The following is a 22,861-nucleotide window of genomic DNA, read 5'->3' as shown; positions in this document are numbered from 1 at the left end:
TTTTTTTGGTTAAAAAGCCAAGTTTAACTTGCAAATAAATATATTAAAATCATAATTTAAAAAAATCAAGTAGGAAGGCAATAAACAGTCCAATAATATGGTAGGTTTTAAAGTGTTTATTTCACCTAGCTTGTGAAATAAAAATATCCTTACCCAAATTTTGGTAATGTTGTTAACATTATTTAGGCTTTTTGACTTCTCTCTGTAGAAATTGATACTTCCTCTATGTCAGTGGAGAAAGTGTGTAAGGGTGTAGGAAAGATTAATATTAGTATTAAACCAAAAACTAACTTATTTGAGAGAGAGGTCCAAGTTGGTAAAAAGAAACCATTTATAGAACAAAGAAACACAGTTATTGACTTAAAGTACATGAAACAAATATAGCCAGGCCGACGATACATTTATCTCATGGAGTCTCTTAAGGAGACCTACTGTGATGACTTCTTCATATATTAACTTCTTGTGCCTCTGATGCATATTAAATTATCCAGAAATGGGGATATTACAATAAGCTTCATTGTAGACCTTGTTCTAATGAATACCAATTTTTATTTAGTTTAGTTGGACTTAAACATATGTATCGTGTTAGATATTTTGGTTTTAAAATCATGTATTTCTTTCAAAGATCTCAACGTGCTACCTCAATTAGGTGAGCACAAGTATTACCCATGGATTATATCTTACTGATGGTAATCTGAATCTCTCATCTTGCGGGAATGGCGAGAGTGTGTTCACTAAAAACTGATTTGTAGACTAGTGACTGCCTTCGGTAAGAGACCACACCCTGCTGTTCTCATTTATTTTTTATTTCATTCTTGAGGAATTTGGTATAGAAAAATGGAAAGAAATGTACAAAGGATAATTTCTTATTAGGATGCAGATATTTTAAAGGAAAAATAGTCCTTTGTGTTCTTTGATCACATGACATGTTAAAAGACAGGAAGAGTGGTTCCCTGTAGACTGACATTTAGTGCCTACATGGTTCACTTTCTCTGCAGTTTAGCATCAACTTAGTCTTTGATGGTTAGGATAAAGCCCTGGAAAGCAATGTGGCCAAACCAGTCACTTTTGCCTCTTTGGGGATTGCTGACTTTTAATCCTTAATCAGTCTTTTAGGAAAATTTAATTTTGTTGAATTTGCTTTAGCAGGTTAGCTTGATATAAGTGCATTTAAAAAATGATCACAAGCAATTTAATTACAAGAAATGGGAGATAAATCCCTAAGGGATGCTGCTATTATAGACATAATCATAAGAGCTCTCTTCGTATTTTCCATTTTTCACCACTTCCAATAATCCAAAGAAGGAAGGATGAGAGGGCCTGGTGGGTGTACTGCCAGCGAGCTAGACACGGGAACAGAGAACATCAGCGACAGGTCAGTTTCCCTCAGGGAATCATAGGCTGTTTTAAAAAACCATGAGCTTGAGAAACCTTGGTCAAATCTTTGAGGAAAAAGCCTATCAATATTAGAGGACATTCTGGAAATTGTTGGAAATATTTATTTCACTCTTTTTCAAAGAACTTTATTGGCTTGATCCTATTTTGTGTGCAGAGTCAATAGGGTATTCATCCTTCCCTCTCCCTAATTCCTCCAAAAAAACCCCTCAGGACTGATTCTACCTCAAATCACTACACATATAGCTACAGAATCTCAAGAGGAATAAAAGCACTAATGTTAAATCATGCCTCCTGATGCATCTCACCCTCCACCCCCAGCTAACACAGGCTTTTAACAAAGCATACGGAGTCCTTTTTCAAACCATCCTTAAGACAAGGTGAAATAACAGCAGGTGACACTCCAACAACAGCTGTAGTGACCAGAGAATTATTGCTTCCTTCACTTTGTGGCTCTGTCGAGTCATCAGAAAGTACATGTGAAAAATTAAAGCCAGATGACTTTGTTCAATGGGAAATACTTCTTTAGATTCTGTTGTAGTTAGTAGGATATAGGATCTTTGCAGATAATCAAACTTTATCTACTTTTTTGTTCATTTATTCAAAAATATGTTGAGCACCGGTTTGTGCTAGCCTTTATATTAAGTGGTATAGTGCAATGGTAAGTAAAGCAATAGCAGGCTCCCTCTCTCCCTCCCTTCAATTCTTTACTTATATATATATTGTAACAATAAGTCCCATGGGGGCCACTCTATCTATAATTCCTGCCTCACACACCTCTTTCTGCTTTTATCATCCTTAGCCCTATTATTCTCTAGTATATAATATATTTTACTTATTTATTACTTGTCTCTCTCGCTATAATTTAAGCTTCGTGAAGGCAGGAATTTCTCTTTTTACGTGTTCATAGCTAAATATACACCCAGCCCCTAAAACAGTGCCTGGAAACAGGCACTTAATAGATATTTGCTTAACTAATCAACCAATTAATGAATGAAGAAATTGGAGGCAAGGGTATAACTACAGAATCACACTAAAGACCCCTCCTGTTTTTTATTTGGATCTATTTATCAGTATTCATTATATCTGTTTTTTTAACTTCCGTAACATTTTATTGTTTCTCAAAAATAGTAAAAATGAGTATCTGAAGACTTGGTGAAAACACAATTAATTGTGTCTGTGGTATTCCTCTGATCTGCACATCACACATGCTTAACTATAACAGAGATCAGATTTGCCTGAAAAACTCATTCTTGATAAATTGACAACCATATGCTTGCAAAGGGCTCCAGAATCATCTGTTAGAAATAATTAATTGGGTTGATAAGATAATACTTACTTTGCTTGATTCCTGTGAAAAGAACATGAGATAGAGAAGTGAAAAACTTTGAAATCTATGTATTGTCTGACTAATAATAGAAGTGATAAGATAATTTGTTTTATAATTTCATCAAAGATCAACATGAGAAATCCTGGTTCACAATGCTTCACACTAGAGCTCAGGGAGATGCAGAAGCACCAGCAAAGGAGAGCAAACAGAAATAAAGGGAGAGGTAGAGATGACAGGCCTCAGTGGCGCCCAAAGCCAGGCGGTCAACTTTACCAGTACAGCTGACAGGTCAGTGAAATCAAATCAGTAGCAAGGTGGATGTTGTTGATGACTTTCATACAAGCAGCTTTCATGGAATAGTGAGGGAAAAACTTTCTTGAACTAGATTTAATATAGAATGGGAGCATATACGTTGGGGATAACAGGTATGCACAATATTTTCACAGACTTGCTAAAAAGAAAAGGAGAGAAATGGGGTATGAGGTCATAAGAATTTTTTTTATGGTCCCTGAAATAATAGCTTGATGATATATTATGGGAATGATTCAATAGAAAAGAAAAAATATATTTATTGTAATTTATAGAAAGGCTAATTTTAGAGTCTAATGGACAGGTTAGCCTTAGCTTGTTAGCCAAGCATGTTAGCTTTAGCTTGAATGAAAGAGAAGTGTCAATGATTTTGCCCATGCCTTGTAGGAAGACATTAATAAACATTGCAAATTTGGTACAGATAGCTGATTACTGGATAATAAAACTGCAATTTAAAATGTCTTTACTAGGTAAAAAATGAAATAGGGCTATACCCTCAGTGAAAAAATAAACTTAAAAATTCTACTTTACAGTGGGCAATGCCACAACAACCTGGGCAGTAGGGAAAATATTAATTTGAAAATTCATAACCAATGGCTTACTTGCTTGAGTTTAAGGTTCAAAGCCAGGTAATCTATGTGATTAGAAAAACATTAACCTGAGAAATTATTTTAACATAACCATAAATTGGTAGCACCACCAGTTACTACCAGAAGGAAATAAACACTTTCTCTGGATGACCCTACTCTCTACTCAAGCCTCATATAGCTTCCATAGATGAATAAATAATCATAATCAGAAATCACAAACAATGTGCTGTATGGAAGAATCAGCAGAAATAACAAACATCACAATTAGACCCCTAAAGTTCCAGTGGAGGGGTTGGTATTTGAACCTAGACAGTCTAACTTCAGAGCCCAGCTCTTAACCACCGTGTTATATTTTTTGTATTCTGGATACGTATAAAATATATTTAAAGAAATGAAAGATGAAACTTAAAATGAAAACAAAGAAGAAGAAAAAAAAGAAAATGGAACCCCTAGAAACAAAAAAATGGAAGGTAAAAACTCACTGGTGGTATAAACAGCAGATTAGGTAGTTGGAGAAATTAGTAAAGTGTAAGTTAGAACTGAAGATATTTCCTGGAATACAACAGAAAGGCAAAGTGCTGGGAGATATGAAAGAAAGGTTAAAAGAAAAGAGAAAAGTCAAAATGTTTCATATATATCTAAGTGGAATATCAGATAAACCTACTAGGTAAAGGAAGGAAGAATAAATATGAGAAGATATAATGGCTAAGAATTTTCCAGAATTGATAAAGCATCAATCATTAGTTTTAGGAATCCAAAAAAATCTCAAACAGGATAAATGAAGAGAAATCCATACATATATTATCAAAGTCAAACTACAATACCAGAGATAAGAGATTTTTAAAAATTGTCTATATAAACTAATTGCAGTTATTTCAAGTGTAGCAGTGTCAGGCAGAAGATGGGTGAATACTATCTTCAAATTAATGAGAGAAAATTACCATTAACTGAATTGTTTAACTTTTAAAAGTTACCTTTTAAAAACATATTCAGAAAAACAAAAACAGTGATTATATTATAAATAGAACCTTGCTAAAAGCATTTCTAAAAGATGTACTTCAGTAAAGAGGAAATGTCATAGAAGTGTCTGACATGCAAAATAAATGGTGAAAACAAAACTTTATCAAACATTGGCTGTCTGAAATAAAAATAATGTCTAATATGTGAATGTAAAAAAGCACAAAACTAAAATACAGATAATCGCAAGCATATGATTTGGGAGGGATATAATTAGTTAAAAGGTTCTAAGATTTGTATGTGACTTTTCAAGGTGAGTAACACTAGACTGCTGAATTAATTATGAAAAAATTTTAAGTGAAATCAGTAAAACAAATAAATAAAGTATATATAACAGTCACTCTATTACAGAGAAAATAATAGAGTTTCAAAAATAAAATAGTTTTATCAACTAGAATACATCTAAGAAAGAACAACCATAATATCCATATGTCTTGAAATAATGGCATAAAAATATTTAGATGAGAAAATATTTATTTTTGGGGGGGAGTTAATGCTCTAATAATTTCTTCAATTTGATAGTATTCAAATATTTTATTATTTATGTCTGCATGCCAATCAGACAAGAAATAAAAGGCATCCAAATTGGTAGGGAAGAAGTAAAATTGTCACTATTTGTAGATGACAATATAGGTATAGAAAACCTTAAAGACTCCACCAAAAAACTATTAGAACTAATATTTGAATTCAGCAAAGCTGCAAGATACAAAACCAACATACAGAAATATGTTGCATTCTTATATACTAATAGTGAACTAGTATAAGGAGAAATCAAGAAAATAATTGTTTACAATTGCATCAACAAGAATAAAATACCAAGGAATAAACCTAACCAAGGAGGTAAAAAAAGACCTGTACTCTAAAAACTACAAGATACTGATTAAAAAAATTAAAGAAGATACAAATAAATGGAAATCTATCCCATACTCATCTATAGGAAACATCAGTGTTGTCAAAAGGACCATCCTGCTGAAAGTAATTTAGATTCAATGCAACCCCTCTCAAAACACCAATGGCATTTTTCTATAAACTAGAGCAATTAATCCTAACATTAATATGGAATCAAAAATGACCCTGAATAGACAAAGCAATCTTGAGAAAGAAGAACAAAGCTGGTGTATCATGCTCCCTGACTTCAAGCTATACTACAAAGCTACAGTGGTTAAAAGAGTATGGTACTTGCACAACAGCAGACCCATGGAACAATGGATGGAGAGCCCAGAAATAAACCCATGCAGATAGGATCAATTAATATATGACAAAGTAGGCAAGAATGCACAATGGGGAAAAGACAGTCTCTTTAATAAGTGATGTTGGGAAAACTGGACAGCTACATGCAAGAGAATGAAACTGGATTACTGTCTAACTCCATTCACAAAAGTAAACCTGAAATGGATTAAGGACTAAATACGAGACATAAAACTATAAAACTCTTAGAAGGAAACATAGGTAAAAATCTCTTGAACATAAGCATGAGTAAATTTTTTTGGATATGTCTCCCTGGGCAAGGGAAACAAATGTAGAAATAAACAAGTGGACTACATCAGACTAAAAAGCTTCTTCACAGCAAAGGAAACCATCAATAAAATGAAAAAGCAACCTATATATGGTAGAGTATATTCACAAATGATATATCTCATAAGGGATGAACATCCAAAATGTATAAAGAACTTGCATGACTCAACACCAAAAAAACCCAAATAATTAAAAAATGGGCAGAGGACCTGAACACTTTTCCACAGAAGATGTAAGATGGCCAACAGGCACATGAAAAGATGTTCCACAGCAGTAATCATCAGGGAAATGCAAATCAGATATCACCTCATACCAGTCAGAATGGCCACTATCTAAAAGATAAGAAATAACAAATGTTGGCAAGGATATGGAGAAAAAAGAACTGTCCTATACTGTTGGTGGGAGTGTCAATTGATGCAGCCACTATGCAGAGCATATGGAGGTTCCTCAAAAAACTAAAAATATAAATGCTATATGACCTAGCATTTAGAAGAAACAGAATCTATGATGCAAAAAGATATATGCACCACTGTGTTTATTGACACATTATTTACAATAGCCAAGATATGGAAACAAAATGTCCATTGATAGATGAATGAATAAAGAAGATGTGATACATATATACATGGAATATTATTCAGCCATAAAAAAGAAAGAAATCTTGCCATTTGTGAAAACATGATTGGACCTAGAGGGTATTATGCTAAGTGAAATAAGCCAGAAAGAGAAATACCAACATTATATGATTTCACTTATTTTCAGAATCTCAAAACAAAACAAATGAAGCAGCAATAAATTTGTAGAAACTTAAGAAGAGACTAGTGGTTACCATGGGGAAGGGGTTGGTGTGAGTGGGTGAAATAGGTGAAGTGGATAAAGAGGCTCAAAATCTCAGTCATAATATAAATGAGTCATAGGGATGAAAGTACAGCATAAAGACTGTAGTCAAAAATATAGTCAACATAGAATAACATCTTTCTATGCTGACAGATAATAACTACACTAGTAGGGGTGAGTATCTAATAATGTAAATAACTATTGAGTCACTATATTCTATACTTGAGACTAATAATATTATATATCAAATATACTTTAATTAAAAAAAGATTTATCATAAGGAGATGTGATTAAACACACTAATGTCAGAGGATTAAACTAAGGCTATGGATATGAGCGACAGGGAGGGGTTTATTATAAGGGAGGTATTCATAGAAATGGAATGGCTACATTTGAGACACTAAGCTCATCTTCACTGGAAGTATTGTAGAATCATCTGTCAGGAAATTTTTGTGGGAGCAATTTCTGCATTGGATCAAATATTGGACCAAAAAATGAAATGAGCTCTCTGCCAACTTTAAGATTCTAAAATAATAATAATGGTAGTTTATTTAAAATGTGCTAACCATCATAAAGTCATTAAGTTTTTCAATCTTTGCAACAACACCATTGGTTAAGTATTATGTCTGTTTTACAGGTGAAAATGCTAAAGTTCAGGGAGTTTGAGTAACTTGTTGGGGGTGTGTACCTTGTCTGGGGTATAATAAATTTCAATCCAGAACTGCCTTACCCCAAAGTGGGAAAGTTTCCACTGGGCCTCACCGAATTCCAGAATTAGGAGTATTAACTCCTCGCTCGATTCTCACAGAAAAACTCCCTATGTCCACCACATGTAGGCGCCATAAGCAGGTGCATGGGCATGTGCTCATGGACACACACACATCCATGTGCTGAATTGTTTATTCAGACATTGATGTCACTTTCTTCCTTTACAGAAACCTATATATAATAAGTAACCTAAAGGAAGCTTTATCCATAAAAATTCATTTGTCAAAGTGAATTTTGAGAGTAATTTTGTTTTAGAAAACAATATGCAAAATAAACCTTTATTAGCTTTATATAATTTTTTTCTTTTTTGTACTTGATCCATTCATGGGCTTTTAATAAGCTTTATTGGTGCTGGATTTCTTATACCAATTCTGTTAATAAATTTTAATGTTGGCTTGTCTACCAGTAGGAGAGGCACACCACGGCTACTACTGCTATGGAATTAAGAGAAACCTAATTTGGAAGATTCCTTTCAGTAAATCAGTTGGTGTGTAGTAACAGTTAAGAGGAGAGTTAGGTGGGAGATAAATGGATAGAAATTACTTTAGACAAAACAATAAAAATTGAACACATCTTGATATTGAATTTGCACTAACCTAAAACTCTAATAACTGCTAAATGCTGAAAATATCCCTGATGGCCCTGAACTGGGACACATACAAAAGAGAAATTCTGTTATCATGATTTGTGATGTACTATTTCCAGAGTATTTTCCACAAACTTGAGCTAGATGGAGCTTTCTTGGAAGCCAGTTTTCTAGGTAACTAAATTTGATGGCATTTGGTTGGACTGGTTGAGCTCAAAGTTATCAGTCTAAATCTAAATACTCTGAACTGGCTAGTAGACCTGTTGAGTTCATAGGTCACTGGTGAAAATTTTGAGCTTTTATGAATAGGTTTGCTAAAGCTTCTAGTAGTTATCTCCAGGCTAAGGGAAAGCATGGAAAAGCTTGGCCCCAAAGGAAATTGAAAATGTGGAGCAGCACTGTTGGGACCTTGTCATCTTAAGTACTTGCTCACATGTAGAATGAGTATGGACTCTGTTCTTCACTTTTTTGAGGTTGATTGCCAACTTCTACAGTTGGCTTCTAGGTATGTCATTTGTACTCTTTTTAATTACCAGTAGGCAACAACTGCTCTTATTGTTGAATCTGAGAACTCCCCCTCTCCCTGAGAACACAGCACTGATTATGGGAAAGTAGGGGTGGGCAGTGTTGCTTATTCCCCTCGCTTCCCTCATGGCTGTGGCATGGTGGAGTAGGAGGGGGGCGGAGGTTGAGAGTCAATCCACTTTGGCTCCCCCAATTAGAAAAGAAGTTTCCAGAGAGAGAGAGAGAGAGTGTGTGTGTGTGTGTGTGTGTGTACCTGTGTGTTGAGAGCATTGCTTTGGTGCTCTCTTCTGAAGAAATACTGACATAATCATGCTGAGCCTGTCCTTGGTATTAGTTTCCTGAAAGGGTGCCCCAGGTTCAAACATGTGGCTCATTAGCAGGAGAAGCTAATACTAAATTAGAAAATATTGAGAGTATATTTGTAAGCTGTCACCCTGCCACCCAGGATGAACTTGGGTGGTCTCCTGGAGGGGAGAACCCACATGCAGAACAAAGCCAGGTGAAGAGAATTGGAGTTGAGATACCAAGAAATACATACAGTTTTACCTACACTCAGTCCTATCCTTTGTGATCCCAGTTACATGTGCTGAAACACTTACTTCTTTTGCTGTTCACTTGCATTTTGTCACTTGCAGCTGAAACTGTGCTAACATGCTCCCAACCTCCATGATTCAGAGGGAGACAGACACTCAGATAGCTATTGCATTTGAAGGATGGTGATGGCCAGAAATTACATTTGGACAGAGCTCTAAAACTGGTATCACTAAAATGTAGGATTTCCAAGTGACCTCATCTTTGCACTGCTAGTGGTAAATGGTGACTGACTAGTCTGTATGGCCGAAGCTCTAAGAAACACCTACCTCCCAGGTAGCCTCAGAGGTGCTGCCCCTGAGAGCCCCCCAGAACAAATGCAAGGACATCATAAACTAATGAGGGGCTATGTGGGCTCCTGGTAGCCTTTGGCTATTTTCCAATCATTTTGTGTGAATGGGACTCTTTCTTGACATACTATTTTATGACTCCTTGGTACAATCAGATACTACATTTTATGCATTGTTGATTTCTTCATGAATGCATTATGCTTTTCTGTAAAACTCTCCACCAGTCTCTCTCTCTCACTCACCAGTTAGGATTTCTTAGGGAATGATGCACTTTCAATTTTCTGTATTATTAAAATACTATAAACACAGAATGCTAAGTTAAACTGAACATTCTTCCCTTAGCTCACTGAACTATGCCCTTTTTATTACAAGCACGTAAGTTAAGTATGTGCTGTCAGCTTTAATTGAATTTCCTGAGCTGTGTTTATGATTTAACCCTATTCCACAATTGGAATTTTTGAAAGATGCATCCCATAATTGTCTTTACTGAATACATGTTTATGCTCATGTTCACTCTCACCAGTTCCTCTGCCAATAAGGCAGGTTTTCATCCTGAGCACCATAAAAATGCATTTGTCTTAGTGGCCGGCATTACAGAATTACAGTATTTTAATGATGCTGTTTTCTTTGTTCAGTGTCCAGGCCGCTGTTCTAATTTTCCAGCCCAGTCATGGCGAGGCAAACGAACATCTTTTAGGTAGTGTTTAGGATGGCTTGACTCCACTATGCAAAAACATGCTGGTAACATCATAAATCCATATAACTTTGGAGATTTTTCTCCATGTGTAAATACAGAAGTGTGGGATGGATTTTGCTTTGGATGGTTTGGAAAGGTGGCCATGCAAGAAATTGTTTTCAAAACAATCACTCCCACCATCTGTGCACCAGAAAACAGATTTGGGGGCTGATAGCAACCCTTGGACACAGCCAGCAGAAAAAAAGATCAGGAAACCATTGGGATTACCTACTCTTTATGAGAAAATAACTGGAAAAAAATGACTTTACAGAACTGACTTTGCCTGGTGGAGGGCATCTTAAGATTTGTAGGAAAATGCTGATTTTTGCTGATGTTGTTTACATATGTGTATGACTTAATGCTGCCTTACTGGGAAAGTACTCTCTTCCCTTCTCTTATTAATGAAAGTTTCATACCTGCACTACTAGAAGGTTCTATAAAAGGTCCAACTTTTTAAAGGAGTATGGGAAAATATGAGTGAGTAAGGAGCTTGGAAATGTTGAATTTGCAAAGATAGAGTGCTTTCCTTAGGTGAAAATATCTTCCTAATTTCCAATCCTTTCAAGGGGCTAAGGAAAGCTTTAAATATCCATTCAAAATTCTTCACAGCCAGACATCTCTTTTAGAGGAATTATGTTACATCAGTTGATGTAATTAACTCAGATTGTTTGGGTGATTCAAATCCCAAAGGCAGCAATACATCTGTGCAACATATACATTTCCCCTCTGTGCAAAGGCGCCAGTGGTTTCGATTTTGGGTGTGTTTTGAGGAGGTTGAGAGAATGGGGACAAGAGAACAAGCTGGTGAAAGGTAATATAGAAGAGAATCATGTGCTAAAAATGTTTTTTGATGCTATCTGATTTCCTTTTAAATTTTTCTTTGAAAAAGAAATATCCGTTTGGAATCGGTTAGTGGTCAACTATATTAAAAAAAAAACCATCTTTTGTTTCATTAGGCCAGTTATTCCTTACTACCCCTTGAGGATCTGGCAGGGAAGGTAGAGCTGGCGGCGGGAGATGATTCTTATAGTCAGTCTGTGAAGTGGGATGTGGCATTTTTTCACCTCTGACTTGTAAGGAGGGGGTCCAGAATCTGTGCTTTCAGAACAAATCTAGTTGCTTTGTTTTATATTCAAATCTCATCTCAATATAGGATCTTTAAACTGCAAAGGTATATCCATACTCAAATACTGGCATCTCAGCAGGGTATTGCACCTGACCCATTTCATGGTTATCTAACTCTTAAACATATTCAGAGCAGCAGATCATGGACTTTATCATGACAACTATGAAAAATACTCCTGTGCACAACCCACTCTGTTTCTGAACCAGATTCTGCAGAGCCTCACCAGTCTCTACTTACTCTTGGCGTCATATCAGCAATTGGGAAAACAGCTGTTGCTGTCTTTCTTGATTAAATTATTTTTGATATTTCAAAACTGAAGATTTGTCCTTACAGTGAGAAAATTTATAATGAGATTCTCAATTAATTAAGAACATGGTATGTATATTTATAGAGATTTCTATTAAAGTGACATGATCACTGAAGTTAAAAATGTGTAATTGTTTCACAAGAAAATTTTCTGTTCATATTTTATATAGCTTAGTTCAGTGTTGTATATTTATTTGTGGTAGAAAGCCCTTATTTTAAGCAAAAGGAACTATTCTGTTGCACCTATTTGTTTTTAACTAAAAATAATCAAGACTTTTTAGTTTGGGAGTACTCTTCTAAAGTAAAAGGGTTTTGGAATTACATTTTGTCCATTTTCTTAGAAATGTATGGTAAAAAGATATCTGAGCTTTAGTCAAAGAATATAAAATAAAAGAACTCTAATTACGCTTGAGAGAAAAACTCCAACCTGAGACTGACTACACTATTAGAGGGACTTGGATGTTTTCAAATAAATGTCATAGTTTGGGCCCATTTGTCTAGACATCACAAGGGAGGGTACATTTTCCATCAATTCTAGGGCCAAGCTATACAATTCTGGTGTTTTCCTACTTCTGTCATAGAATCTATATTCCTCCAGGAAAACTTCCTGATTGGTAATGGTACAGAAAATTCACTCTTACCACTATATTGTTCAATGTTAGAGCTGCAAGGATCCTTAGGACTCATTGCCCAGCTCTTTCTTTGTAAGATGAAGGCTCTGAGGTCCAGAGAGGTGAAGCAGCTTTCCCAGTGCTATACCATCAATCTTTGTTAGAACTGGACTTTAGCCTCACTGCCCACGAGATTCTATATTCAGTCTCTGGATCATCCATCATTCTTTATAGATTGATGGATTTCCTTTCCACATATGGACTATTTATTATATATCCCTGTAAATTTGGGAGCATTTGAAAGATAGTAATCAACCCCTCTGTGTGGTGGTAGCATGAGGGATAAGTCTGATTCTGAACTAAGAGATATACTGCTTAATTGTGGCCTGTCTTTAATACACCAGGGTTACTGCTTGGTAGTTACTATAACTTTCTGGAAATGATTTATCACAATCTTCCAGCTGGACAGATTCAATTCCTACATTTACAAGGCAAGAAATAAAAATTTCTACACAATTAGTGCCCTTTTTTCTATATAAGGACTTGAATCAATTACCATTTTACCTTGTTAAAAAATAAATAAAATGTTTTTCCAGAAAAGTCCTTGGTCAAAGTGTTTCATACAGTCTGCAAGTGCATGCCCATCACTGTGCTGGCTTTCCTAGACCAATGCTCAAAATGGAAACAAGAACTATTATGCAACACAGTAAAGGGAATTTGCAGGAGTTATTCTCATTCTGTTAGTGTCAGGAGTGTGGAGTAGGTCAAAAGAATTAATTTGTCTATGGCTTGAATTTGTTTCTCACAGGACAGGGAACAAGATTCTCTTGAAATACGTAGATAGGGAATCTTATAGTAAGCAAAATATAGATTTTTCCTGATGCACACCTGCTGAAAATTTTTATAAAAAGTTGTTCAAGTTTGATGTATTACAATTCTCTAAAAATTATCTTTGCACATTGTAGGTATTCATGACAAACATTTCGTGAACTTTATTTTAGCAAAGCACAACTCAGATTAGGTAATGACACTTAGATAAAGTAAGGTTTCATCTCATAACTTATTAATTTTGAAGATGTTTCAATTTTGCAGAGTTCTGACTTTTAAGAAGTCAATTTTTTTTTTTGTTTTCTTTGTTTTTTTCTTAAGAAGAATATTTTTATAGCTTCCCAGACAGTAGAATCATTATGGTACAAAGGGCATCATTCATTTTTATTTTTATTTTTATTTTTATTTTTGTTATCATTAATCTACAATTACATGAAGAACATTATGTTTACTAGGCTGCCCCCTTCACCAAGACTCCCCCACACACCCCATTACAGTCACTGTCCATCAGCATAGTAAGATGCTGTAGAATCACTACTTTTCTTCACTGTATTGCCCAGCCCTCCCCATGCCCCCCACTACATTATACATGCTAATCGTAATGCCCCCTTTCTTTTTCCCCACCCTTATCCCTCCCTTCCCACCCATCCTCCCCAGTCCCTTTCCCTTTGGTAACTGTTAGTCCATTCTTGGGTTCTGTGATTCTGCTGCTGTTTTGTTCCTTCAGTTTTTCTTTGTTCTTATACTCCACAGATGAGTGAAATCATTTGATACTTGTCTTCCACCGCCTGTTTTATTTCACTGAGCATAATACCCTCTAGCTCCATCCATATTGTTACAAATGGTAGGATTTGTTTTCTTCTTATGGCTGAATAATATTCCATTATGTATATGTACCACATCTTTATCCATTCATCTACTGATGGACACTTAGGTTGCTTCCATTTCTTGGCTATTGTAAATAGTGCTGCAATAAACATAGGGGTGCAGCTGTCTTTTTCAAACTGGGCTGCTGCATTCTTAGGGTAAATTCCTAGGAGTGGAATTCCTGGGTCAAATGGTGTTTCTATTTTGAGCTTTTTTAGAAACCTCCATACTGCTTTCCACAATGGTTGAACTAATTTACATTCCCACCAGCAGTATAGGAGAGTTCCCCTTTCTCCACAACCTTGCCAATATTTGTTGTTGTTTGTCTTTTGGATGGTGGCAATCCTTACTGGTGTGAGGTGATATCTCATTGTGATTTTAATTTGCATTTCGCTGATGACTAGCGATGTAGAGCATCTTTTCATGTGTCTGTTGGCCATCTGAATTTCTTCTTTGGAGAACTGTCTGTTCAGCTCCTCTGCCCATTTTTTAATTGGATTATTTGCTTTTTGTTTGTTGAGGTGCATGAGCTCTTTATATATTTTGGATGTCAACCCTTTATCGGATCTGTCATTTATGAATATATTCTCCTGTACTATAGGGTACCTTTTTGTTCTACTGATGGTGTCCTTTGCTGTACAGAAGCTTTTCAGCCTGATATAGTCCCACTTGTTCATTTTTGCTTTTGTTTTCCTTGCCCGGGGAGATATGTTCATGAAGAAGTCGCTCATGTTTATGTCTAAGAGATTTTTGCCTATGTTTTTTTCTAGGAGTTTTATGGTTTCATGACTTACATTCAGGTCTTTGACCCATTTCGAATTCACTTTTGTATATAGGGTTAGACAGTGATCCAGTTTCGTTCTCTTACATGTAGCTGTCCAGTTTTGCTAGCACCATCTGTTGAAGAGACTGTCATTTCCCTTTTGTATGTCCATGGCTCCTTTATCAAATATTAATTGACCATATATGTTTGGGTTAATGTCTGGAGTCCCTATTCTGTTCCACTGGTCTGTGGCTCTGTTCTTGTGCCACTACCAAATTGTCTTAATTACTATGGCTTTGTAGTAGAGCTTGAAGTTAGGGAGCGAGATCCCCCGACTTTTTTCTTCCTTCTCAGGATTGCTTTGGCTATTTGGGGTCTTTGGTGTTTCCATATGAATTTTTGAACTATTTGTTTCCAGTTCGTTGAAGAATGTTGATGGTAATTTGATAGGGATGCATCAAAGCTGTATATTGCTTCAGGCAGGATGGCCATTTTGACAATATTAATGCTTCCTAGCCAAGAGCATGGGATGAGTTTCCATTTGCTAGTGTCCTCTTTAATTTCTCTTAAGAGTGTCTTATAGTTTTCAGGGTATAGGTCTTTCACTTCCTTGGTTAGGTTTATTCCTAGGTATTTTATTCTTTTTGATGTAATTGTGAATGGAACTGTTTTCCTGATTTCTCTTTCTGCTAGTTCATCATTAGTGTATAGGAAAGCCACAGATTTCTGTGTGTTAATTTTGCATCCTGCAACTTTGCTGAATTCCAATATTAGTTCTAGTAGTTTTGGAGTGGAGTCTTTAGGGTTTTTTATGTATAATATCATGTCATCTGCAAATAGTGACAGTTTAACTTCTTCTTTACCAGTTTGGATTGGTTGTATTTCTTTTTGTCTAATTGCCATGGCTAGGACCTCAGTACAATGTTAAATAACAGTGGGGAGAGTGGGCATCCCTGTCTTGTTCCCGATCTCAGAGGAAAAGCTTTCAGCTTCTCACCGTTCAGTATTATGCTGGCTGTGGGCTTATCATATATGGCCTTTATTATATTGAGGTACTTTCCCTGTATACCCATTTTGCTGAGAGTTTTTATCATGAATGGATGTTGAATTTTGTTGAATGCTTTTTCAGTATCTATGGAGATGATCATATGGTTTTTGTCTTTCTTTTTGTTTATGTGGTGGATGATGTTGATGGATTTTCGAATGTTGTACCATCCTTGCATCCCTGGGATGAAACTCACTTGGTCATGGTGTATGACCCTTTTGATGTATTTTTGAATTTGGTTTGCTAATATTTTGTTGAGTATTTTTGCATCTATGTTCATCAGGGATTTTGGTCTGTAATTTTATTTTTTGGTGGGGTCTTTGCCTGGTTTGGGTATTAGGGTGATGTTGGCTTCATAGAATGAGTTTGGGAGTATTCCCTCCTCTTCTATTTTTTGGAAAAATTTAAGGAGAATGGGTATTATGTCTTCTCTGTATGTCTGATCAAATTCCAAGGTAAATCCATCTGGCCCAGGGGTTTTGTTCCTGGGTAGTTTTTTGATTACCGCTTCAATTTCTTTGCTGGTAATTGGTTTGCTTAGATTTTGTGTTTCTTCCTTGGTCAGTCTTGGAAGGTTGTATTTTTCTAAGAAATTGTCCATTTCTTCCAGGTTTTCCAGCTTGTTAGCATATAGGTTTTCATAGTATTCTCTAATAATTCTTCGTATTTCTGTGGGGTCCGTCGTGATTTTTCCTTTCTTGTTTCTGATTCTGTTGATGTGTGTTGATTCTTGTTTTCTCTTCATAAGTCTGGCTAGAGGCTTATCTATTTTGTTTATTTTCTCAAAGAACCAGCTCTTGGTTTCATTGATTTTTTCTATTGTTTTATTCTTCTCAATTTTATTTATTTCTTCTCTGATCTTTATTATGTCCCTCCTTCTGCTGACTTTAGGCCTCATTTGTTCTTCTGTTTCCAATTTCGATAATTTTGACATTCGACTATTCATTTGGGATTATTCTTCATTCTTCAAATAGGCCTGGACTGCTATATGCTTTCCTCTTAAGACTGCTTTTGCTGTGTCACACAGAAGTTGGGGCTTTGTGTTGTTGTTGTCATTTGTTTCCATATATTGCTTGATCTCTATTTTAATTTGGTCATTGATCCATTGATTATTTAGGAGCATGTTGTTAAGCCTCCATGTGTTTGTGAGCCTTTTTGCTTTCTTGGTACAATTTAGTTCTAGTTTTATTCCTTTGTGGTCTGAAAAGTTGGTTGGTAGGATTTCAATCTTTTGGTATTTACTGAGGCTCTTTTTGTGGCCTAGTATGTGGTCTATTCTGGAGAATGTTCCATGTGCACTTGAGAAGAATGTGTATCCTGTTGCTTTTGGAAATAGAGTTCTATAGATGTCAATTAGGTCCATCTGTTCTAGTGTGTTGTTCAGTGCCTCTGTGTCCTTACTTATTTTCTGTCTGGTGGATCTATCCTTTGGAGTGAGTGGTGTGTTGAAGTCTCCTAAAATGAATGCATTGCATTCTATTTCCTCCTTTAGTTGTGTTAGTATTTGTTTCACATATGCTGGTGCTCCTGTGTTGGGTATATATATTTATAATGGTTATATCCTCTTGTTGGACTGAGCCCTTTATCATTATGTAATGTCCTTCTTTATCTCTTGTTACTTTGTTTGTTTTGAAGTCTATTTTGTCTGATACTGGTACTGCAACACCTGCTTTTTTTTTCTCCCTGTTGTTTGTATGGAATATCTTTTTCCATCCCTTGACTTTGAGTCTGCGCATGTCTTTGGGTTTGAGGTGGGTCTCTTGTAAGCAGCATATAGATGGGTCTTGCTTTTTTATCCATTCTATTACTCTGTGTGTTTTGACTGGTGCATTCAGTCCATTTACATTTAGGGTGATTATTGAAAGATATGTACTTATTGCCATTGTAGGCTTTAGATTTGTGGTTAACAAAGGTTCAAGGTTAGCTTCTTTAGTATCTTACTGCCTAACTTAACTCGCTTATTGAGCTATTATAGACACTGTCTGGTGATTCTTTATTTCTCTCCCTTCTTATTCCTCCTCCTCCATTCTTTATATGTTGGGTGTTTTATTCTGCACTCTTTTGTGTTTCCTTTAACTGCTTTTGTGGGTAGTTGATTATATTTTTTGCCTTTAGTTTGAATTTGGTTGGTCTGATTTCTTTGCTGTGATTTTATTTTCTCTGGTGACATCTGTTTAGCCTTAGGAGTGCTCCTATCGAGAGCAGTCCCTCTAAAATACCCTGTAGAGGTGGTTTGTGGGAGGCAAATTCCCTCAACTTTTGCTTGTCTGGGAATTGTTTAATCCCTCCTTCATATTTAAATGATAATTGTGCTGGATACAGTATTCTTGGTTCAAGGCCCTTCTGTTTCATTGCATTAAATATATCATGCCATTCTCTTCTGGCCTGTAGGGTTTCTGTTGAGAAGTCTGATGATAGCCTGATGGGTTTTCCTTTGTAGGTGACCTTTTTCCTCTCTCTAGCTGCCTTTAAAACTCTGCCCTTGTCCTTGATCTTTGCCATTTTAATTATTATGTGTCTTGGTGTTTTCCTCCTTGGATCCCTTCTGTTGGGAGTTCTGTGTACTTCCGTGGTCTGAACAATTATTTCCTCCCCCAGTTTGGGGAAGTTTTCAGCAATTATTTCTTCAAATACACTTTCTATCCCTTTTTCTTTCTCTTCTTCTTCTGGTACCCCTATAATGCGGATATTGTTCCTTTTAGATTGGTCACACAGTTCTCTTAATATTGTTTAATTCCTGGAGATCCTTTTATCTCTCTCTGCATCAGCTTCTATGTGTTCCTGTTCTCTGGTTTATATTCCATCAGTGGCCTCTTGCATCTTATCCATTCTGCTTATAAATCCTTCCAGAGATTGTTTCATTTCTGTAATCTCCTTCCAGACTTCATCCCTCAGCTCTTGCATATTTCTCTGCAGCTCCATCAGCATAGTTGTGACCTTTATTTTGAATTCTTTTTCAGGGAGATTGGTTAGGTCTATCTTCCCAGATTCCTTCTCAGGGGAGGATGTCTGGGTTAGTCTGGTCTGTATCAAATTCTTCTGCCTTTTCATGGCGATAGAGGTAGTTGTGCAGAGCTGGTGCATGTGTCAGCTGGGAGAACGTCCCTTCTTGCTGGTTTGTTGTCTTCCTCTTCTGGGAGAATGGTGACCCCTAGCAGCTTGTGCGGGCAGCTGCGCCCAGATGGGGTGTCTGATTCTTGCCCGGCCGCTGTGAAAGAAGCTCTTCCCAGTTGCTGTGGGTGTGGCCACCGCCTCTGTGGTGGAGTCACAGTGGAGGGGTAACAGGTGGGAGGCTGTTTATCTCCGTGAGGGGCCTCCAAGCTGTGCTGCCATCCAGGGGTTGGGGCACCTGGAGTTCCCTGGAATTCCCAGTTACTGGGCTGATTATGTCAGAGCGCTTTTGTCCAGCTATATGGCCCCTGTCCCTTTAAGATTTTTGAAGGGTACACGCTTTTCCTTGTCCCAGGGACACCGGCTGCGGGGACCCGTTCACAGGTTTTACTGTCCCATTTCCCTAGTACCCAGCACCCCATGCACTGTGTGTGCTCCGGTGCAGATGGCTAGGGCTGGGTGTTTAGCAGTCCTGGGCTCCCTCTCCCTCCCCGCTCCGACTCCTCTCCTCCCACCCAGAGCTGGGGTGAGGGGCACTCGGGTCCCACCAGGCTGGGGCTTGTATCTTACCCCCTTTGTGAGGTGCTGGGTTCTCCCAGGTGTGAATGTAGCCTGGATATTGTCCTGTGTCTTCTGATCTCTCTTTTAGGGATAGTTGTATTTGTTGTATTTTCTAAAATATATATGGTTTTGGGAGGAGATTTCTGCTGCTCTACTCACACTGCCATCTTGACTCCACCTCTCAAGAAGTAATTTTTTAAAAAAATCTGAAATCAGTCCTCCAGTAGACAGTATAGCTTTAGAGAAAATTCATCTCTGGGTCCACCTAGAATGAGACAAATACATAAAATAAGTCTTCTTTATCCTCCCATTTCAATTCTAAGATAGCTCATATTGGAGGTAAAATATCTATATTTCTTTTACCCTCCTGGTCTCGGTTCTGCATATGTTCCATTAATATATTAAGTGGTGATGCACAGTTCAATGTTATTGCACTGGGAAACAATTCTTAATTGAATATAAAAAATAAAGAGCTTGGAATAGGTAAAGATTTAACCTTTGCAGTGAAATGTTGGTCTCTTTGAGCCTATGATATGGGGAGTAGCTTTGTTTCCACATACATAAAATAATCCTGCCCACGATGGTGACAGAATTCTTGCAGAAACCTTTCCCCTGTTGCTTTTTTTTATTTGCCAATTTCAGATATAATTTACTGAAGGGGTAGTGAGATAGGCAGTACCTTGGTTTTACTTTACTCCCTTGATTTCATAGCCACTGCCAACTCACTGAATCTCCATTACTCTGCAAGTTGTGAAACTATGAACTGATCATGAATTGGGTGGGCTAGCTGAGGAAAGTTAAAAATGCAATCCAGACAGATGTGTATCTTGCTTCAATTCCCTTATTATTTCTCCAGGTTGTGATTTTACTCTGGCTTTCACTGAGCACTTAGCTCCAGGAGGTGAACAATATTTTGGCAGTGTAGCATATTGTATGAAAGCAGAGTAAGAATTAATTTTGGGGGTCCTTCCAAATCATAGAATTTGTGGCAGAATGCCAGCCCTTCTGAATATCTTCCCCAATCACTCAAATATGCAAACTCTTGGCTGTTACAGTCAAATGAATGTTGTAGTTTTCAGTGGTACCTGTTACATTAAATCACATATTGATGGGGAGAGAAAACAGAAACATCATGCCATTGTGTAGAAAAAAAAATGAGCTCGAGAAGCTTTTCTGCCAATAGTAGGCTTTTTTTTTTAGTGAGAAACAGCTTTTGGGGTTTATAGTACTCCTGTTCACTTGGATGAAAACCAACAGAATTTTTCACATTTTAGTTCGAAGGCTGTTTCTCCTCTGGCATGAGACAACCCTTGAAATTGTGCTTTCTACACTTCTTAGGTGTAGACAGCAAATAGGTGCATAAAATAAAACCCAGAATCCTGGTTAACAATTCACTGAGCTGGCAGACAGATTATTAAAATAACATTACCTTGAAATAAATCAGTAAGTTATCAGCACACTCCAAGATGTATGAAGCATAATGACACAGATGAGACTTAACTCACATGGGACAGTGTGGATTCAAAGACCTCCACAGTCCATCCTTTTAACCCATCTTCTAAGTAGGCAGTGTTCTAAACTGGCCTATTTTTCATGGCCCTACTCACACGCTATTATTTTTCCAAAAAATGGCTAGGGTTGTTACTACAAACTGGGAGACACCAGCCTGTCTCTCAATCTCTCTTTAGTTTTCTTGAACAGTTGTCTTCACTTCACCATTTCTTCACCTCCCACTCATTGCTCAATCAACTCCAATTGAACTTCTGTGCCCACCACTTTATCACAACTGCTGTTGCCCAGAACTCCTGGCTGTTTCTAAAGGACAATGAGTGGCTTCTTCTCCCTGCACTACTGTTCTCAGTCTCCCTTATCAGCATCACCTTCTCTACTTGGACCTTAAATGTTCGAATTCCTCAGGGCTCCTCAAGGACCCTCTTTCCTTTTCCCACACACATACTAGTTAATCTCATCTGACCCTGTGTCTGCATTAGTCTCTGTATTTTATGAATTTTCAGGTCCAGTTTTCCTAGTAACATGTTTCTTCTGATTTTCAGCTGTATGGTAGACATCTCTACTTGATTTCATGGTAGAGGTGTCAAGAATACCACTGCACTCAATGATCTTCTCATTCCAACTTTAACTCAGTTTCAGCATTTCTTATTTCAGGGAATGAGGCTAACTAACATCAACCCACTTGCTCAAGCCAGGAATCTTGGAGATATCCAAGCTCTTCTAAATGCTGCCTTTCTCTTTTCTCAATCTACATTTTAAAACCAGAACCAGTTCTGATCATTTCACTCCATAAAAATCTTTTGGATATATGGACTTCTCCCCATATAACCACCTCTAATCTAGGCTGCTGTCATCTCTTAGTAGTTATATTAGTTTCCATTGCTCCTATTACAAGTTACTATAAACTTGGTGGCTTAAAAGAACACAAATTTATTATATTACAGTTCTGGAGGTCAAGAATCCAAAATGGTTCTCAAAAGGGGTCAAAACCAAGTTCTATCCTATAAAGGAAGAAACTGATAAACCAAGAGGTAGTGAAAGTGATTAATCCAGATGAGTAGTAGAATAATGTATTAGTTTCCCACTGCAGCTGTAAGAAATTACCACACACGTAGTGGCTTTGAATGACACAAATTTATTTTACTATTCTGGAGGCCAAAAGTCTAAAATGAATCTGTAGGCAGTTCCTTCTTGAAACTAAAGAACATAGTCTTTTTTCTCACCCTTTCTACCTTCTAGAGGCTGCCCACATTCCTTGGCTCATGACCCCCATCCTCACCTTCAAAGACAGTACTGGCCAGTCAAGCTTTCATGTGTTGTCCCACTGACAACTAACTCTTTTCTGCCTCCCTCTTCTGCTATTAAGAACCCTGTGATTACTTCAGGTCCACCTAGATAATCCAGGATAATCTCCCTATTTTAAGGTCAGCCGATTAACAAACTTAATTCCATTTTCAACTTTAATTCTCCTTTATCATGTAACACACATATTCACAAGTGCTAGGGATAGGATGTGAACATCTCTGGGGGAGCAGGGGGATATATTATTCTGCTTGCCTACCATACTGGCCTATGGAATAGCCTACCAATTTTCACTCTAGCCATTTGCCACTTGACTCCAGCCTAGGCTGCCAAGTGTGTG

General features: G+C 37.0%; 1 long non-coding RNA gene across 1 annotated transcript in view; it reads right to left on the bottom strand.

Moving 5' to 3' along the window:
• Positions 1-22,861, bottom strand: part of LOC140848950 (uncharacterized) — a 90,224-nt gene that overhangs the window by 12,293 nt on the left and 55,070 nt on the right. Inside the window, exon 2 of the long non-coding RNA XR_012130285.1 lies at positions 19,717-19,972. This is a non-coding gene — a long non-coding RNA (uncharacterized lncRNA). The remainder of the gene's footprint in view (positions 1-19,716; positions 19,973-22,861) is intronic.

The sequence above is a fragment of the Manis javanica genome, chromosome 1, assembly GCF_040802235.1.
Source record: "Manis javanica isolate MJ-LG chromosome 1, MJ_LKY, whole genome shotgun sequence".
NCBI lineage: Eukaryota > Metazoa > Chordata > Mammalia > Pholidota > Manidae > Manis > Manis javanica.
The sequence above is the reverse complement of the archived record's forward strand: the minus strand, read 5'-3'. Positions and strand labels throughout refer to the sequence as shown.